The 5585-nt window shown below is 36.4% G+C and overlaps 1 non-coding gene across 1 annotated transcript; it reads right to left on the minus strand.

Moving 5' to 3' along the window:
• Positions 1-2603: 2603 nt before the first annotated feature.
• LOC128292346 (small nucleolar RNA R71) lies at positions 2604-2710 on the minus strand. The gene has a single exon (XR_008282330.1). It is a non-coding gene; the product is annotated as a small nucleolar RNA R71 (small nucleolar RNA).
• Positions 2711-5585: the final 2875 nt, after the last annotated feature.

Raw genomic sequence — 5585 nt, forward strand, 5'->3', positions numbered from 1 at the left:
AAACTATACTTATTGGCTAGACTACAAATTCTAAAAATTTTATCGTAAGAAGATATGTGAGTCTAGTTTTTAGGAAAATTAGTGATTCTCAATTTGGAGTCTAGTAGCTCCGGATATAAATAATTTAGTGACCATGCCTCAAGAAAACAACTTAACTAGACTTTGAATAAATAGAAAGGAATTGAAAAATAGCATGTTAATACATTGCTTATTATTTTTCATGTGAACTTACTAAGCGTAAAGCTTGCTCCCTCCTTTCAATTTCTTTTAGTGTTGTTAGGTCGGCTCGGTGTTGGAGATCGTCAAAGCAGCATCACACTATCAAGCCAATACCTTTGAAGTATTGATACATATGTTAGAAATATCAAGTGAGTGGCAAATGCAGGGACCTACTTCTATGACATCTGTTATTATGATTTGGCTAAATGTATTGGCCTATATCAAGCTATTGTATATGGCCATGAGAGGTGGCTCATATTGATTATGGTTTGTGATAAACCGTAATTCATACATATTTCTATCCCGTGCTTAGCACATTTTATGGATGATTTTTCCTTAAAATTAGTGAATTCGATGCTCCTCATGCCTTAATTTCATGTTTTATACTTAGGTGAGCATAGGAGAGTGAAAGGAATGAGAAACGGGCCAAAAATGGAGAAAATGGGCCAACGTACGAAATCAACACAGCCTAGACTTCCTTACACGGGCAGACCACACAGCCGTGTCCCTTTGGCAAGGTCAAAGCACAATTTACATGGGTAAATCACACGCCCGTGCCTATTTAACAGCCTTGACCACGACCTTAAGCAATCGTACACGGGCGTATCACACAGGCGTATCACACGGGCGTGTCCCTGTCGAGCCCAAGTTTAGTCCAATCCGGAAAAGGCCAATTTTGAGGGCTCTTAGGCATTCCAAAGCCTAAAAATACACCCTAGAAGAGGAGAAAAGGGGGACACAAAGGGAAGGAAGCAGGTAACTGCTCAAGGAAAGTCGATTGATCTATCTCAGAAACTGGATTCATCACCAAGACTGAAGATCTCCCCTCAATTTCCCTTCAGGAGTTTTGGGTTTTTCTTTATGTTTTGTATTCATTATTCTTCTGAGATGTTTACCTTTTTAGTTATGAACTAAAACCCCTAAATACCTAAGGGGAATGAAACCTAAGACAGATCTAGTTATTATTATCTGAATTGTATGATAAATATTTGACTTATTCTCAATTATGTGTTCTTAATTCTTGTCTTGATATTCCAGGGTATTGATTCAAGTTAAGCTCTTATTCAGAGGAGGAATAGACCCTGTCTAAGAGTACAATTGTCATAATTAAGCGGAGTTGATTGTGCGCCTAGAGATAGGGTGACAAGATTTTGCCGGATTAGGGTGAAACCTAATAAGGGGATCTATAGATCGAGTTAATGCAACCTTAGGGAGTTAATTAGAAAGATTTGTATTATTCAACCTAGGGTTAGACGTTGTTAGTCTCGAGAGGGATAATAATATAACTTAGGGATTTCTACGGATCAAGTCAAATGAATAAATCGTCCGATTCGGAGTCAAATAACAGGTGAAGTCTAGGTGGATTTTTCCTTAGGTATTGTCTTAATTCAATCATATTTCCAAAAGTAATTCCCCAATTCTATTTTCTGTGAATTCTTAGTTTAGTTAATTAGTTAGTTTAAACAAACCCCATTATTCTTAGGCTAGATAATAAAAAGACAGTCATTACTAGTACTTTTAGTTCCTTTGGGTTCGACAATTCGGTCTTGCTAAAGCTATACTACTGCTCGATAGGTACACTTGCCTTCATCGTGATAATAGTTAGTTTCAAGAACGATTCATTATAAATATTTAAAACCTATCACGACTATCACGTATCAAGTTTTTGGCGTCGTTGCTAGGGAACTGAGATATTAAGAACACTCAATTTTTATTATTTTAGCCATTTACTTTTACTGCAATTTAAATTTTATTCTAATTTTTATTACTAATTCTTCTTTTTCCTTTTTGCTGGCAGGTTCTTATAGTTTATGACTAGAAGAAACCCATCAGGACCATTACTTTTTGACAGTGAGATCGATTGCACAGTTCGCAGGAACCAAAGAGAAATAAGGTGAAGCTTAAGATACACAGAGAACGAGCAAGAGGACGATATTCAAACCACAACTGAGGAGATGGCTGAAAACCAAGAAAATCCGCTACCTTCTACAATTGCTGTTAATAAAAATCCCACTCTGCGCACTATGTATGATTATGCTAAACCTAATTTGATAGGAACTGAGTCAAGTATAGTTAGACTTGCTATTGCTACAAATAATTTTGAACTATAACCTAACACAATTCAAATGATACAATAATTTGTTCAGCTTGATGGTTTACAGGACGAGGATCCCAATGCTCACTTGGCAAATTTCCTAGAATTTTACGATACCTTTAAAATTAATGGCATTTCTGATAACGCCATTTTTCTTCGGTTGTTTCCATTTTCGTTAAGGAATAAGGCTAAAAAATGGTTTAACTCGTTACCACGAGGGTTAATTACTACTTGGGAACAAATGAGCGAAAAGTTTCTATTAAAATACTTTTCGCTGGCTAAAACGGCTAAATTATGTAATGATATCTCTTCTTTTGTGCAGATGGATTTAGAAACACTCTACGATGCATGGGAGAGATACAAGGACCTTTTGAGAAGGTGCCCTCACCATGGGTTACCGCTTTGGCTACAGGTTCAAACGTTCCATAATGGCCTGAATCCTTCGACTCGGCAAATGATTGAGGCAGCCACTGGAGAAACTATCAATAATAAGACATCTGAGGTAGCTTACGAATTTATTGAGGAGATGTCACTGAATAACTATCAGTGGCAAGTTATGAGAACAAAGCCGACGAAAGCGGTCGGTGTTTTCAACCTCAACGTGGTTACTATGCTATCTAACCAAGTAGAACTCTTAAATAAAAAGATTGACGGTTTGTGTGGTTCTACTCAGGTACATCCAGTGATAAGGTGCGATTCGAATGGAGGAGGAGCATGCACAAAATATTAACCCTTCAACCCTTACATCGAGGAGGAACAAGTCCAATATATGGGTAACAATAACTCTAGATCCCAAAATAACCCATATAGTAACACTTATAATGCAGGTTGGAGGAGCCATCCCAATTTCTCGTGGGGCGGTCAAGGAAATTAGAAACCACCACCCCCTTCAGGCTTTCAGCAACCACCATACTAGTAGGAGAAAAAGTAAAACCTTGAGGAGATGCTAACCAAATTTATCTCGGTGTCAGAAACTCGTTTTCAAATACCGAGACAGCACTCAAAAATCAACAAGCATCAATCCAGGGGCTTGAAACTCAGATTAGACAACTCACCAAATTGATTTCTGAACGACCATGACCACGTGATTTCATGATAGGTTTTAAATATTTATAATTAATCGTTCTTGAAACTAACTATTATCGCAATGTAGGCAAGTGTACCTATCGAACAGTAGTATAGTTTTAGCAAGACCGGATTGTTGAACCCAAAGGAACTAAAAGTACTAGTAACGACTGTCTTTTTATTATCTAGCATAAGAATAAAGAGGTTTTTGTTTTAACTAACTAATTATCTAAACTAAGAATTCATAGAGAATGGAATTGGGGAATTGCTTTTGGGAAAATCGATTGAATTAGGACAATACCTAAGGAAAAATCCACCTAGACTGTACTTTTTGCTCTGGCTCCGAATCGGACGATTTATTCATTTAACTTGTTCCGTAGAGATCCCTAAGTTATGTTATTATACCTATTCAATACCAATAACGTCTAATCCCTAGATTGAATAATTGAGACCTTTCTCTAATTAACACCCTAGGGTTGCATTAACTCGATCTATGGATCCCCTTATTAGGTTTCACCCTAATCCGACAAAATCTTGTCACCCTATGTCTAGGCGCGCAAACAACTCCGCTTAATTATGAAAAATGTACTCTTAGACAGGGTCTATTCCTCCTCTGAATAAGGGCTTAGCTTGAATCAGTATCCTGAGATATCAAAACAAGAATTAAGAACACATAATTAAGAACAAATTAAATATTTATCATACAATTCAGAAAATAATAACAAGATTTGTCTTAGGTTTCATTCCCCTTAGGTATTTAGGGGTTTTAGTTTATAAATAAATAAGAAACATCTCAGAATAATAAAGAATACAAAACATAAAGAAAGCACAAAACTTCTGAAGGGGAAATTGAGGAGAGATCTTCAGTCTTGATGATGAATCCAGCTTTTGAGATGGATCAATCGGCTTCCTTGGAGTAATTTCTTACTCCTTATTTTGTGTCCCCCCTTTTCTTCCTCCTTTAGGGTGTATTTATAGGCTTTGGAATGCCTAAGAGCCTTCAAAATTAGCCTTTTCTGAAGTGGACTCAACTTGGGCTCGGCAGGGACACGCCCGTGTGAGATTACTTCAGGCCGTGCTCGAGCCTGCCAAATTGACACGGTCTTGTGGTCTGCCCGTGTGAGGAGTTCCAGGCCATGTTGATTTCGTACTTTGGCCCATTTTCTCCGTTTTTGACCCGTTTCTCGTTCCTTTTGCTCTCCTATGCCTATGCCCTCCTAAGTATAAAACATGAAATTAAAGCATTAGGAGCATCGAATTAACCAATTCTAATGGGAGATCATCCATAAAATGCGTTAAACATGGGGTAAAAATATGTATAAATTACTGTTTATCAAATATCCCCACACTTAAGCATTTGTTGTCCTCAAGCAAAATTCTCAACTCATAATCAAAATAAATTCTTCTCAACTTATAATTTCTATCGATAATATCTCAAAATAATCCATAGGTAATCAAACATTGAGAATTCAACTAAAAGAACATAAAAGTTTCAAACATTCCAAGTTGAGTATTTAATCATGCAAACATAGGTGTCTCCCTTCATCTAAGTAATTACCTTTGATTCAGAATATCACAGAGTTTCACATCCTCACTAAAGATTCACTCAAATCACTCGAGGTGTTTAAGGACAATAAATGTTGCATTTAATAGTCAATAATGAAAAGTCATTACCATAGGCTTGCATGAAAATCAAATCTCCACCACTATAATTTAAGATGATACATCAATCAAAAGGTCTTTAGAGGGTTGTAATAAGGCTTGGTTAGGGGGTGTGGTCACAAGCTGAAAGAAAGGGTTAGAATCGAGATTGAGTTGAAAAATTACTTAACTAGAAAAATAGCTAGTCATCAATTGCGTACAACAGAGCTTTTCTCAGACTATGGAATTTAAATACTGAAGCTTACAACAGAAGATCACTACTAATATGTATACATGTTTTTTTTAAAAAAGAACAAGTTAAATAACATAAACTATTAAGAACAAGACATAGCTAAGCAATTTATTCAACTCAAATCTCGACAAAAATAGGAATTAATTTAAGGGATTTCAACAATAATGGGTTAAGGGTTAATATTAAAGGTAATACAAGAAATGGCTTGTTAGGCTCAAGGGGATTTACTAGGGGTTAATCATGGAGGTAGGCTTTTAATGGCATGAGTGGGTTAATCCTAAGTGCCCTAATCATTTTGACATATCAAATCAA

This window comes from Gossypium arboreum, chromosome 4 (genome assembly GCF_025698485.1).
Source record: "Gossypium arboreum isolate Shixiya-1 chromosome 4, ASM2569848v2, whole genome shotgun sequence".
NCBI lineage: Eukaryota > Viridiplantae > Streptophyta > Magnoliopsida > Malvales > Malvaceae > Gossypium > Gossypium arboreum.